Source organism: Canis lupus, chromosome 23 (genome assembly GCF_011100685.1).
Source record: "Canis lupus familiaris isolate Mischka breed German Shepherd chromosome 23, alternate assembly UU_Cfam_GSD_1.0, whole genome shotgun sequence".
NCBI lineage: Eukaryota > Metazoa > Chordata > Mammalia > Carnivora > Canidae > Canis > Canis lupus.
This window is the reverse complement of record NC_049244.1, coordinates 10,898,163-10,913,525: the sequence shown is the minus strand read 5'-3', so window position 1 is coordinate 10,913,525 and position 15,363 is coordinate 10,898,163. Positions and strand designations below refer to the sequence as shown.

At 43.1% G+C, this 15,363-nt stretch overlaps 1 protein-coding gene across 4 annotated transcripts in view; it reads left to right on the top strand.

The window, feature by feature from the left end:
• Positions 1-15,363, top strand: part of ULK4 (unc-51 like kinase 4) — a 603,320-nt gene that overhangs the window by 498,829 nt on the left and 89,128 nt on the right. The window lies entirely within an intron of this gene.

Genomic DNA, 15,363 nt, shown 5'->3' with positions numbered 1-15,363 from the left:
AACCAGTTATGATGATGGTTTCACACCTTGGTGAATTTAATGAAAACCACTGAATTATACACTTTCAAAATGATGAATTTTATATTATGTGAATTTGTTATAAAGAAAAACTTACAGCATCTAAAAAAAAGGGGGGAGGAAATATATAGCCATGGTAGAAAACTTGAGAAATATATGAGTAAAAAGAAGAAAATCATCCTTAAATTTGTAATCTGTACAATTACCGTGGCTAATGTTTAGTTTTATTCTGGACACACGCAGCCTATATATGTGTATGCATATATACATATGCATAAAAACTACCTATAGACAGGGACCATAAGGGAAAGGAGGGAAACTGAGTGGGGAAAAATTAAAGAGGAAGACAAACCATGAGAGACTCTGAACTCTGGGAAACAGGGTTGCGGAAGGAGCACTGAGGAGGGCACATGATGAAATGAGCACTGGGTGTCATACTATATGTTGGCAAATTGAATTTAAATAAAATATTTAAAAATTAAAACCACACATATTGACACATTTCTAAATGATTTGAGATTTTAAATCACGGTGGTAACAAATTCATGTTTTTACTTTGACTACCTCCACAAATTCCATCAAAATGATCAGTATATGTTTAAAAGTAAACAAATGTAAAAAAATTAAAATAAGCAAAGTGTATAGTCTCACTGAAAACAGGGAAAACAATCAGTACTAGATGTCTAATTTGGGAAACTTCTAGAAGACACCAATTAGTTTAACAAAAAGGGTATTCAGAATTTAGGGGACCTCAGTTCACCACAGGCAAATAAGCAGGTTTATTAAGAAACTTCGGATGAATCCCAGGCTCAGGGGCAGCAGGGGCTCAGAGGGAGAGCAGAGACTGGGCCCTGGCCCCATCCTTGGACCTGTTTAGCACAGGAACTTCTCCAAGATGCCCTGGGGTAGGTACAAGGGTAACTGAATCCTGTGCTGGGCTGCCCCGGCCCCCCAAAGCCACTGCCCTCCACCAAAGTGGATGCTCAACCTTCAGATCCTATTCCTCCTCTAAATTTAAATTGACTCATTTCTCCTTCATTTCTCCCAGGGCAAGGCTGCCCACTGCTCTCAGCAGCCTCTGCTTAAGGGAGATTCCCTAAGGAATCCAAAGTGAGATCTTATAAATTCCTAAGGTGGCTCATCAGGCTACCAGTACTCATATAGATCTCATTTATGAATATGAATAGACAAAGAAGAATCAATTACTGGACACTTGAGGAAAGTCTGTAGCTAAAGAATGGCCACAGGTGAACCAGAAAAGCCAGTGGTTAAAAAATGATAAACAACAACAACAAAATAAGAAACAAGACTTAAAAAAAAAAATTCTAATTAGTATCCTCATAAAGACTTGAAAGATTATCGCATTCATAAACAAAACATGGCTTTCAAATTTTAAAACCCAGTGGAGAGATTGAGTAACAGAATACACTCTGACAAAAGCCAACTGAATTATTTATAAAACCAACTCGAAGAGTTCTTTCTGAACTCAGAATGAGAGAAATGTTAGGAACTATGGCAGATGGATCCAGAAAATCCAACAGCCTTTCATGGGCAGTCTATTAGCACTACAGGTCTGGTAATCTGCCTAAATTAATTACCCTCTTGGCAAAGGGAACAGCAAATACTTGACTGTGGTATGTAGACGTTTACCCCACATCCTCCACAGGAGAGCAATTTGCTGATAGGCTATATGTTTAAGTGTATTTGTATACTTACTGTGTATCTTTTTGCAAATTGTTCTCCTGTGGAGCTGTACATATACACAATGGTATGTGTGTGTTTGTATATGTCTCTATGTATGTCAGGTGTGTTTTTTAAAGATATGTGTTTAGGGCATTTCATTTATAGAATCTATTGAACTGGATGCTGATTGTGTAAAATATAAGATGTTACTACTCTTGGAAGTACATATTTTCTAGGGAATTACTATATATTTCCAAAACTATAAATACAAATAAAAGACCATTCCATCCCCTTTCCATTGTATTTAATCTAAATAAACAGTCACCCTCTTTGATGCTGAGCTAATGGGAACCACCAGCAAAGTAATTATCCCAGGTTCCTTGGGTTTCCATTGAAGTACATATTTTTTTCTCATCTCATATCATTTTTAATTTTCTTAATTGAGATATAATTGATATGTAACATTAATTTCAGATGTACAATTTAATTGGATATATGTATATATTGTGAAATGATCATCACAATAAGTCTGGTTAACATCCATCACCATGTCTCTTGTCTTTAAGGATAGCCATTTAAAAAGATATAAGATGTATTTTAATCTGTATTTTCTTTGTTTTTAATTTAAATTAAAGTTAGTTGACATGTAGTGTATTATTAGGTTCAAGGTAGAGTTTGGTGATTCATCAAGTCTTAAGAGGATTTCAAGAATGGAATTGAACTCATAGGGAAGCCATAAAGCCATTTGACCAGGATTTCTTTTCTGATCCCAAGGACTCTCTACATGGGGTGCCTTAAATACCCAAATGCTGCTTGCTATTTGCTCTGAGAGCATCTCTGGCCTTTGCAATGGTGCCACTGTGACTGTCTGTCTTTTCTGGATTAGCAGATCTAAACTGGGCAACCTTTCAGATGTGTGATTAACTGATAACCCTTTGTTGAGGGAAACAGTGAATCTATCCAAATGGTTTCTTTGCAATATGGAATATTTTATTTAAACCAATTTGATCTATGTCTTTAATCAAGAATATCAATTGTCCTGTTTATTTTTAAAAAGTCTTTAGTTTATTTGATACAGCTTTAGGATGTAGTGTTACATTGAGGTGGGTGAAGTCTGAACTTTGACAAGATGCTTGTTCTGCATTCCCAATGAAAGAGCTCATTCAGCATAGTGGTGAAGAGGCTTGGGGGTTTGGGAAGCCTTGGATTCAAGTCTCACTATTATTTGGTAAATAATTGGCCAAGTAATCTGTTTTCACTGATCTCTGTTTTCTAATATGAAAAATAGAAATAATAATATTTCTACCATAACATTGTTGTGAGGATTGAGCATGTAAGCAACATGCTTAGCATATGCATGGAACATAACTGCTCAGAAATGGTACCTCTTGTTATCATCAACATCCCCATCATCATTTTTATTCCTATATTATATTAATTTCTAGGCTTCAGAATGCCTAGTTGTCTTCTTTCCCAAATACATTTTTCACTCAATAATTGTAAAAACATTAGGGCATGAAAAATGTCTGCTGTTTATTTGAGGCTATTTTGAATTGGTTTCATTCAACTTTCATAGGTTCAGAGCTCAAGGTCATGAGGGCTAGTGCTGTATATTGTCAAAAAATTTTTTAATTGAAATTCAGTTTCATTAACATAGTGTATTATTAGTTTCAGAGCTTACACACAGCAAAGGAAACAGTCAACAAAATTAAAAGGCAAGCTACAGAGTGGGAGAAGATATTTGCAAGTGTACATAAAGGGCTAGTATCAAAAACCTGTAAAGAACTTAATCAAACTCAACACCCAAAAAAATCCAGTCAAATTTTATTTATTCCTTTTTTCTTTCCTTTAAATGAGGCCAGTGTTACTGTTTACTGGGACATAAAGCAGCTCTCACCCAGGGCGTGCCCCAGTAAAAACAACTATTTGCAGACCAGATACTGAGATTACCAATGAAAAGCACTTCTGGATTCTGAATCCAGAGTGTAGTGAACAGGCTGAAATAATACTGTCTCAGGGCTAGTTTGATGGTGTGATGGGGTCCACAGGACCTCCAGCCCCTTGCCATTCAAAACATGGTCCTAGATCTACAGCAGCTTTATTACTTGGAAACACATTTGAATGCAGAGTCTCAAGTCCCACCCCGTGTCTGCTGAATCAGAATTAGCATGTCAGCATGGTCCCCTCAGGAGATTCATGTGTACACTCTGAAAAATACTACTCTAAAAAAAAGAAGAAAAGAAAAACACTACTCTAGGGTCTGCTCCTGAAAATCCAGAGTGGATGGTTACTGAGGTGATAAAAAAAGATCTGGGTCTAAGAGATTCTCTTTTCAGAATCCAGTCTCTCTTAAGCCAGCTGCTTATACTTTCAGCTATGTTTTCAAGGAAGAGGATTGGGACTCTAATCTGTGTGTGTCCACTTTTTTTTAGAAGACCTGCTAACATCTACTTTTGGTAATGTTTTTATTTATTTAAAAAAAATTGAGAGAATGAATGAGAGAGAGAGAGTGCACATGAGCAGGGGCAGAGGGAGAGGGAGAAGTTGACTCCTCTGTTGAGCAGGGAGCCCAATGTGGGGCTCAATCGCAGGACCCTGAGATCATGACCTGGCCTGAAGGCAGACACTTAACCGACTGAGCCACCCAGGCACCCCTTTATTTCTTATTTTAATTTTTCTTATATTTGAACATGATCATAACATTCAAAGCTGACATAACTGTTTATGGTTTCTGTTTCTAAAGCTAGTTTAACTAGTAAAGAATTCACAAGGGGAAAGACTTTCAACAGCACTAGAAGAGAAATACCAGGGAGAGAATATTGATTACAAAATCCCGTGAAACAGGCTAGCAGAAAGTACGAGAGTTTTCCTATCTGCTAAAATGATAATATCCACCTACAAATGCATTAATAATGCAGTAATGTGGACAAAAGGCACAGCTCTCGGTCTGGCAGAGGGCAGGGAGCCAGTGTTGTTGCTGATCGATCAGTTTGAGGGCAGAGGCCATGAAGTGGGAATGGGGAGGGGAGTTACTGAGTGAGCCCTTGTAGTCATCACCAGTGACTGGATTGAGAGAGGACACATGGTTCAGACTTCTCTGTCCCTTACCTGCTGTGTGTCCTTGGACAAGTCATTTGACATCTCAAATCTGAGTACAATTTACCAGAGGGAGCATTTACGTTAGGATTATAGGAGAGAATAGTGCAGCACACAGTTTATCACAGCACAAAGCCATCAATAAAGGCATACATACGCATGTACAGGTGTAGACTTTGGAAATGGCAAGTGTCTTCACAAATACTCAGGACCCAGGTGTCTGTCCCTACCAGGCTGTAGACTTCCAGCACACTGATTTTCTCAGTCAACACCACTGCTGTTTGAGAACACATATTCTTCCTGTCTGTGATAGGCACCTTCTGCCCAGGGCATCGGTGACGGCTCAACTGGAATGCACACTGCGTAATGCATATAGTTTTATTGCTTGCCTTGGAGCTTGGAAGTCAGTTTTATTGCTGTCCCAGTCAGACGTGGCGAAGCAGCAATCCTCTGGCACAGAGGAGGCCTCTGTGGCCTGCTTTCCCCAAATCAGGGATCGGCCGTGCTGGGCCTCGCTCAGGAGAGCTCAGAGCCATCAGCAGAGCTGCTCATGACTTATGCATGAAGCCAGGTGATCCCATCTGGCCTCCCTCAAGGTCTTGACCCTTCCTCGGCCCTTCCCTGCTGCCAACACAGAATCCATAGGCCCTGGGGAACCAGAGGGCTGTTGCCAATTACTGTGGGCATCTCTCTGTGCCCCCCCCCCCCCCAGCAAAAGAGCTCCTTGTGCCTTGTTAGGCTTAATTGGTTGGCCCCTGAGAGCTGGAGTCTATGGTTTGAGTCTCACCAGTGGCCCTGAGGCATTCTGAGGATGGGCAGCATGGTTTTCAGAGTCCACAGTGTAGAGGTGCACAGGCTTACTGCCTCCTTTACCACCCCAAAAGCTGGTGGGTAGCCAGACTGCACGTCAGTGCCATGGCTGCAGCAAATGACACTGGAAACTATGTCACTACACAAAAACTTTCCAGGAACACCGCATCCAGGGTAGGGTGCCTGGATCTTCTGAGCTGTCATGAACGTGGAATATTCTCTGCTGCTAAGTGCAGGGAATTCCAGTTACTCTTGCCAGCTGTTCATCAGATGACACTAAAGATTGGGAAATAGTTTTCCTCAAAGTTACTGTTTTGACCCCCTTCTTAATAATGATGTAAAAGTCAACATGTGTCAAGTGCTCTCTCTGGGCTGTCCACCAAGCTGCGTCATCGACCTGGACAATATAAGAACAGCCCTAGGGGAGCACATATTAATATCTCCATTTTCCCCAGTTGAGGACACTGAGGCATAGGAGGCCAAATGAGTAAGTGGTAGATCTGGGATTTGAACCCACATAATTTACCTTACCATCTTTAACCATTATCATCATCTTGAATAGTGTACGTCATATCATATTTACCCCAAATAAGGAGGAAATTATGCACCTAAAATGGTTAAGATGGTAAATTTTATGTTAGGTTTATTTTATCACAATTTTTTAAAAAATTGGAAAAAAAATTGGCAAAATCGTCCAGGGCCTACTTTTATAAATATGTTTCTAATTTGAATGTTCCTAACTGATCTCTGCTTTCAGTAACCTGAATGTATCAATCTCTAATTCAATTATAAATTCTAGCTTTTCCCTTAAAGTTGTATTTTCTCAAAAAAAAAAAAAATCCCCAAATAATTTGGTGCCATCTTTCCTGGGAACTTTCAGTATACATGTCAACAGTACTCTCAATGGTGGCATTTTTCATGTTCTTCAATTCCACACGTCTATGCCAGTTTTCAGGTCATACCTGAAATGAATTTACTAGTTCCAACCATCTTTCTTAGTGTTAACCCTCTGCTAGGGCTGAGAAGTGGGTTATTCTGGATAATTGAGGTATCTAATCAATGGTGCCTTAGGAACTAGGCTACAGTAAAACATGCTTATCAGCAAAACTCTTCTAAATAAAAATTGGTCTTTGCTGGACTGTTTTGAACCCCTTTCTTAAAAAAAAGATTTTGAGAGAGAGAATGTGTGTGTTTGAGTGGGGAGGGGCCGAGACGGAGGGAGGAAGAATCTGAGACAGACTTCACTCAGCTCAGAGCCTGACACGAGGCTCGATCCCACGACCGTGAAACCATGATCTGAGCCGAAATCAAGAGTCAAATGTTTAACCGACTGAGCCACCCAGGCGCCCCTGAGCTCCTTTCTAAGTACACAGTGACCCATGTGATATGAACAGCTAAAATTTCAAGCATAGCCTTTTTCGATTAGTTTGTTGTTGCTATTTTATTAGTATGGCTGAAGTTCCAACTTCATAATAACATAAAATCAAAAAAGAGCCACTAAAAATAGAGCCACCTTCCTTAGAAACAACACCAAAGCATTAGCATCTATCTTCAAAGATTTTATGGCAGAAACTTGCACTTAATACACCTCCATTATATCAAAATTCAAGTAAGGTGCTGCATTTTATCATCATGATTAATATTACACATTCACAGAAATGTACGGGGAACAAATTAAAACACTCTTGCCCCCAGCACCCACTAAGATGCTCCTTTGAAAAAAGTCTTAGTGAGTCACGCTAGGATATGAAAACTTCTAGTAATGTTGTGATGTAAAATAATCCCCAAATAATGATGTATTTTCAGCAGTATAGCTTTTGAGCTTATAAGCAGTTATACGGAGGATGTGCACCACGTTCTGGTGGATTCGGTCGTCTGCCCCCTCAGGGAATGATCCGTGTCAGTCCTGACCCCTGGAAGAGAGGAGTTTGTGTTCAAGAGCCCTTGGCAAACAGCAGGATAATAAATGAGCACTTTTGATAAATCAGCTTATTTTTTTCCCCGAATTTTATGTCATCCAATCAGTTTTCTCTCGATCAAATCTAAGTCTCCTGTTTTCTAGTTCAAATCTTTTGAAAACTCTCCAAACCCGTTATCCCCCCCCCCCCCCCATCTTCTCTGTTGGCTGATGACTTTTTCTTCATATTTCGCTGAGAAATAGAGGCCTTCGGGAGAGAACTGCCTCCAACTCCTGCCCCAACGTGGCCACCTCCCGGCATCCATGCCGCTCCCCTCCTGGCCTCCCCTTCTGCCCCCGGCCCTCTCTTCCCTCTTGCTCCAGGATGTTTCTCTGACATCCCTCCCGCATTGTCACAGTCCCCTTAGCTGGGTCCTTCCCATCCGAGCACAGTAAGCTGTTACATCACCTGCCTCTTTTCTTTCTTTTTTTTTGTTTGATTTGCTTTTTTTTATTTGGGTTTTGTTTTGTATTTCGGTGGGATTTTGTGAGTGAGTGAGGGTGTGGGATGGAGGGGGATCGGGGTAGGGGAGGGGTAGGAGGTGGGTGGGTGGTGGATTTTTAGATGCGTGGATTAGGAATGAAGTTTTGAAGGGAAGTATAAATTGTGAATTAGGGAGGTAATTATGGAAGGATAGGGAAGTGAGGTGCGTTAGTTATGAGAGGAGGAGGGAGGAAGGAGGAAGGAGTTCGGTAAGTAAGTTACGGAATGGAACTTCCAGGGCCTTCTTCCTTTTCAGTGACTTCCTCATTTCCTTCCGTCATGCTTTCCTGTTCGTTCTTCCTTCCTTTTCTTTTCCTTCCTTTCCTTCCTTTCCTTTCCTTTTCTTTTCCTTTTCCTTTCCTTTTTCCTTTTCCTTTCCTTTTTTTTCTTTCTTCCCTCCCTGGAGTTCAATTTGCCAACATATAGCATAACACCCAGTGCTCATCCCGCCAAGTGCCCCCCCTCAGTGCCCGTCACCCAGTCACTCCCACCCACCGCCCACCTCCCTTTCTACCACCCCTTGTCCCAGAGTTAGGTGTCTCTCATGTTCTGTGACCCTCACTGATATTTCCCACTCATTTTTTCTCCTTTCCCCTTTATTCCCTTTCACTATTTTTTATATTCCCCAAATGAATGAGACCATATAATGTTTGTCCTTCTCCGATTGACTTATTTCACTCAGCATAATACCCTCCAGTTGCCTTTAGAAAGGAGAAAACAACTTCTCCTGCCCCACATCCCTGCCTCAATTCTGCATTTCCTGCCACCCCCCACCCTGCCCCTGTAAAACCCCTTAGGATCCAGCTTGTGAGGCTTTCACCCCCACCCCTCCCTCAGGCAGCCCTCACTGTGGCAGCTGGTGACCCATCAGCCCGCCACCTGCCTTTCACGTGGCCTGTGCCACATGGTAGCTCTACCCTTCGAGAAACTCTCCTCTCTGGGTTTCTGGGATAGCATGTTGTCCTGCTCCATCTACATTCACTCCTCAGGTGGCTCAGCCAGTCCCTTGCCTCTCCAGTCACCTCCGTGTTTACTCCCTCAAGCCCCTGAACTTGAGCCTGATGGCATCCGGCCTGCTTCTTACCGTCACTTGGCTGGCTGTTGTACCTTAGACTTTCCAACCCCCACCCTCCCTCACAGCCTGTTCTCAACACAGCAGCCGGAATAATAACCCCTTTAAGCCCAAAGTGAGATCATGGCTCTCCTTCTCAGATCAAAATCTAGATCTGTTACGACACCTGCTGCAGTAGCCTGAACTAAGTGGCATTCATCAACTCCTCGTCTCCTGTGGGGGAGACCACCTCAGGGAGAGTAGGTGAAGTGTTGGATGGGCAGGCAGCAGACCAATTCCAGAGCCACTTCCATTTCATGTCTGCATTCACCAAATGTGCTGAGCCCTACCCTGTGCCACGCTGCACACTGGGCGTTGGGCAGGCCAGTCTCTAGCCCCGGGGAACTCTCCACCCTGCTTATGTAGCTATGGGATCTTGGTGTTCCACTCAGAGGAGCTGACATTGAGGGAGGCAGACCAAATACAGTCTGTAGTTTCATCTCACTGGCTCTCACACAGCCTGGAGCTCGGCCTTCCTCCGAGCTCAGTGCTCTGGCACTTGGGGGAGTGGGGTGTGCCCCACATTGCACTGACACATTCTCAGAGGTGGATGCAAACTACTGAGTGGAGCTGCTACTTCTTCCTTCCAAGATAGCATTCACAAGGAGGAAGGTTTCAATTTCAGGTGTAGGTCTAAGTCTCTGCTCTACACTGGGAAACCTTGGCCAAGGTACTTCCTGAACCGTTCTTTTCTTATCTAATAAACTAGCGATTTTAGATCTGCCCTGTAGGTTACTATAAGGATCAGAGCTCACCCAAATGTTCTCAATATACTAGGCTTTTAGGGTCACCATTTCCTTTAATCACCACGTAAAACAATTGATATGCCATAGGGTCCCAGCACTTCCCATGGTTGCCGAAGATGCCTGAGAAATAGAAGAGGCTTAGATTCTGTTGGTCACTTGTACCCCAAATCCCTGCTTGCTACTCATGATCACACCTTTGGTGTTCTGTCCCTTCTCACCCTGCAGGCTCTGCTTAAAGCCTTCACCTGAGCCTTCTTGTTTCATCCATCAGCATTCCACTTCTCCAGGAATGAGGAGGGAGCATTTTCCACCTGCTACCTGAACTGCCAGGCCTCATTCTGCCTTGCACCTCAATTTCCCAGCTGTCCTCACCCTTCCTTTAGCTCCTGCTCCCTCAGCCTTGGCTCCTACCTGCGATCTGAACCTGCCACTGTGCACCTGCTCACCAGGCTCTCGGCTCTAATGGGCTTTGCCTGGTTTCACCTCGCCTTCCACACCAATCCCTGTCTTCCTTATGGACCACCTAGACCAGAGAAACATTTTCCTCCTTAGCTAACAAAATTAAATCTTTATTTTTAGTTTCTGATTGTATAGGTAACATGTGACTTTTAGTCATAACGATTTAAGTGTTACGGAAATTATTTAAAAAATTAAAAATCCCAGAGAAAGGAATCCTATGAAACCTACCGTCTCACGACCACCCTTTTGCACCGGCTTGTATGGCATGGAGTTTTAAATCTGCTTGGTCTACAATTAATAAATAGTGGAGACATAAAGGATATAGTTGCTGATGTTATGATTTATAATGCTGCCACATCCCTAGAGCCTGTAGGAATGATCACATCAGAAAAGAATAGTCAGAATCACTGACAATTCAGAGAAAAGAGAGATGAGCAAGAGACAGGACACTAGACAATATACATCTGACGATAACAAATCAAATATATTCCTGCCAGGCAGCTCCGGGCCTTGTCTGTGTGTCTGACACATCCCGATGACTGTCACATCTCAATCTCATATTCATAGGACCTGATGTTCTTTGAGTGATCCTCTTTCCTTTATAGAAAAATATGGGAAGTCACAGTAGAGCCAATGAGCAGTTGGGCACAGGGAACATAAGGGACAGGGCCCCTCTGTGGTGGCCTGCAAATATGAACACAAATTCAATTATGAAGGTCATGACCTATTTTCATCTCAACAAGGTTAGAGTGATAAACAATTTACGCGTAAGGGAAAATGGCTTGATAGTTAAATGAAATACCCAGGTGTTTATCTAAAAGATGCTGTAGGGATATCCTTGGGGCTAGCAATCTGTTTGCATAGAGTGTCTGTTCAAAGTTTTTCTGTTTTGAATTTGATGACATTTTTAAGCTAGCTGTTTCATTTTAGCATACCCAGTAATGAAGAAACAAGTGTGAATAGGAGACAATGCTAGTTAAACATTATACCAGCCCTACCCTGTCATTTCTTGAAACTATTAAAATGTATGTTGTTTATATGAAATCATTATAAATTTATAACAAGTCTAATCTGTGGTGATGCACTGTCCATGGACTGTGAATTATTGTTCTAAATTTCGGGTGGCAGATGCTTTCTCTGAGTGATGGTGCTGGGATGATTAGCTCCTGTGATGCAGTGTAAGAATATGTCTTTAATTTGCATAAAACACAAGTGCTGATTATACAGTTTGATTTGAGATCTTCTACAATATTTTTCCCAAACAACAATCTTGACAATCAGCTCTCTTACAATAAGGAAGTGCTGATTGATTATGAATACTGCCCTGAAGACTTTCTACCCCCAAATCTGCATTAAAAATGTATCCATAGAGACGATGACACTAAAAAACATCACTAAGTCCAGGATGGGTGCAGTAATGAGCTGTAAGCAGAAGTTAGGTTCTGTGAAGCTTTTGCTGAGCCCAAGGGCACGCAGTTTGGAGGTTGGGATTCAACCCAGGATTGGATCGGTTGGATGGAAGGGAGGAAGAATCTGAGACAGACTCCACTCAGCTCAGAGCCTGACACGAGGCTCGATCCCACGACCGTGAAACCATGATCTGAGCCGAAATCAAGAGTCAAATGTTTAACCGACTGAGCCACCCAGGCGCCCCTGAGCTCCTTTCTAAGTACACAGTGACCCATGTGATATGAACAGCTAAAATTTCAAGCATAGCCTTTTTCGATTAGTTTGTTGTTGCTATTTTATTAGTATGGCTGAAGTTCCAACTTCATAATAACATAAAATCAAAAAGAGCCACTAAAAATAGAGCCACCTTCCTTAGAAACAACACCAAAGCATTAGCATCTATCTTCAAAGATTTATGGCAGAAACTTGCACTTAATACACCTCCATTATATCAAAATTCAAGTAAGGTGCTGCATTTTATCATCATGATTAATATTACACATTCACAGAAATGTACGGGGAACAAATTAAAACACTCTTGCCCCCAGCACCCACTAAGATGCTCCTTTGAAAAAAGTCTTAGTGAGTCACGCTAGGATATGAAAACTTCTAGTAATGTTGTGATGTAAAATAATCCCCAAATAATGATGTATTTTCAGCAGTATAGCTTTGAGCTTATAAGCAGTTATACGGAGGATGTGCACCACATTCTGGTGGATTCGGTCGTCTGCCCCCCTCAGGGAATGATCCGTGTCAGTCCTGGACCCCTGGAAGAGAGGAGTTTGTGTCAAGAGCCCTTGGCAAACAGCAGGATAATAAATGAGCACTTTTGATAAATCAGCTTATTTTTTTCCCCGAATTTTATGTCATCCAATCAGTTTTCTCTCGATCAAATCTAAGTCTCCTGTTTTCTAGTTCAAATCTTTTGAAAACTCTCCAAACCCGTTATCCCCCCCCCCCCCCCCCATCTTCTCTGTTGGATGATGACTTTTTCTTCATATTTCGCTGAGAAATAGAGGCATTCGGGAGAGAACTGCCTCCAACTCCTGCCCCAACGTGGCCACCTCCCGGCATCCATGCCGCTCCCCTCCTGGCCTCCCCTTCTGCCCCCGGCCCTCTCTTCCCTCTTGCTCCAGGATGTTTCTCTGACATCCCTCCCGCATTGTCACAGTCCCTTAGCTGGGTCCTTCCCATCGAGCACAGTAAGCTGTTACATCACCTGCATCTCTTTCATTCTTTCTTCTTTCTTTTCTTTTCTTTTTCTTTCTTTCTTTATCTTTTTCTTTTTCTTTTCTTTTCTTTTTTTTTTTTTTCTTTTTTTCTTTTTTCTCTTTATTTCTTTTCCTTTCCTTTCTTCCTTTTCTTCCTTTCTTTCCTTTCTTTCCTTCTTTCCTTTCCTTCTTTCCTTATTTCTTCTTTCTCTTTCTTCTCTTCTTTTTCTTTTTTTCTTGTCTGTCTTTCTTCCTTCTTCTTCTCCTTCCTTCCTTCTTCCTTCTTCCGTCCTCCTTCCTTCCTTTTTTCCTCCTTTCCTTCCTTTCCTTTCTTTCCTTTCCTTCCTTCCTTTCCTTTCCTTTCTTTCTTTTTTTTCCTTTTCCTTTTCCTTTTCCTTTTCCTTTTCCTTTTCCTTTTCCTTTTCCTTTTTCTTTCTTCCCTCCCTGGAGTTCAATTTGCCAACATATAGCATAACACCCAGTGCTCATCCCGCCAAGTGCCCCCCTCAGTGCCCGTCACCCAGTCACTCCCACCCACCGCCCACCTCCCTTTCTACCACCCCTTGTCCCAGAGTTAGGTGTCTCTCATGTTCTGTGACCCTCACTGATATTTCCCACTCATTTTTTCTCCTTTCCCCTTTATTCCCTTTCACTATTTTTTATATTCCCCAAATGAATGAGACCATATAATGTTTGTCCTTCTCCGATTGACTTATTTCACTCAGCATAATACCCTCCAGTTGCCTTTAGAAAGGAGAAAACAACTTCTCCTGCCCCACATCCCTGCCTCAATTCTGCATTTCCTGCCACCCCCCACCCCTGCCCCTGTAAAACCCCTTAGGATCCAGCTTGTGAGGCTTTCACCCCCACCCCTCCCTCAGGCAGCCCTCACTGTGGCAGCTGGTGACCCATCAGCCCGCCACCTGCCTTTCACGTGGCCTGTGCCACATGGTAGCTCTACCCTTCGAGAAACTCTCCTCTCTGGGTTTCTGGGATAGCATGTTGTCCTGCTCCATCTACATTCACTCCTCAGGTGGCTCAGCCAGTCCCTTGCCTCTCCAGTCACCTCCGTGTTTACTCCCTCAAGCCCCTGAACTTGAGCCTGATGGCATCCGGCCTGCTCCTTACCGTCACTTGGCTGGCTGTTGTACCTTAGACTTTCCAACCCCCACCCTCCCTCACAGCCTGTTCTCAACACAGCAGCCGGAATAATAACCCCTTTAAGCCCAAAGTGAGATCATGGCTCTCCTTCTCAGATCAAAATCTAGATCTGTTACGACACCTGCTGCAGTAGCCTGAACTAAGTGGCATTCATCAACTCCTCGTCTCCTGTGGGGGAGACCACCTCAGGGAGAGTAGGTGAAGTGTTGGATGGGCAGGCAGCAGACCAATTCCAGAGCCACTTCCATTTCATGTCTGCATTCACCAAATGTGCTGAGCCCTACCCTGTGCTACGCTGCACGCTGGGCGTTGGGCAGGCCAGTCTCTAGCCCCGGGGAACTCTCCACCCTGCTTATGTAGCTATGGGATCTTGGTGTTCCACTCAGAGGAGCTGACATTGAGGGAGGCAGACCAAATACAGTCTGTAGTTTCATCTCACTGGCTCTCACACAGCCTGGAGCTCGGCCTTCCTCCGAGCTCAGTGCTCTGGCACTTGGGGGAGTGGGGTGTGCCCCACATTGCACTGACACATTCTCAGAGGTGGATGCAAACTACTGAGTGGAGCTGCTACTTCTTCCTTCCAAGATAGCATTCACAAGGAGGAAGGTTTCAATTTCAGGTGTAGGTCTAAGTCTCTGCTCTACACTGGGAAACCTTGGCCAAGGTACTTCCTGAAACGTTCTTTTCTTATCAATAAACTAGCGATTTTAGCATCTGCCCTGTAGGTTACTATAAGGATCAGAGCTTCACCCAAATGTTCTCACATATACCAGGCTTTTAGGGTCACCATTTCCTTTAATCACCACGTAAAACAATTGATATGCCATAGGGTCCCAGCACTTCCCCATGGTTGCCGAAGATGCCTGAGAAATAGAAGAGGCTTAGATTCTGTTGGTCACTTGTACCCCAAATCCCTGCTTGCTACTCATGATCACACCTTTTGGTGTTCCTGTCCCTTCTCACCCTGCAGGCTCTGCTTAAAGCCTGCACCTGAGCCTTCTTGTTTCATCCATCAGCATTCCACTTCTCCAGGAATGAGGAGGGAGCATTTTCCACCTGCTACCTGAACTGCCAGGCCTCATTCTGCCTTGCACCTCATTTCCCAGCTGTCCTCACCCCTTCCTTTAGCTCCTGCTCCCTCAGCCTTGGCTCCTACCCGCGACCTGAACCTGCCACTT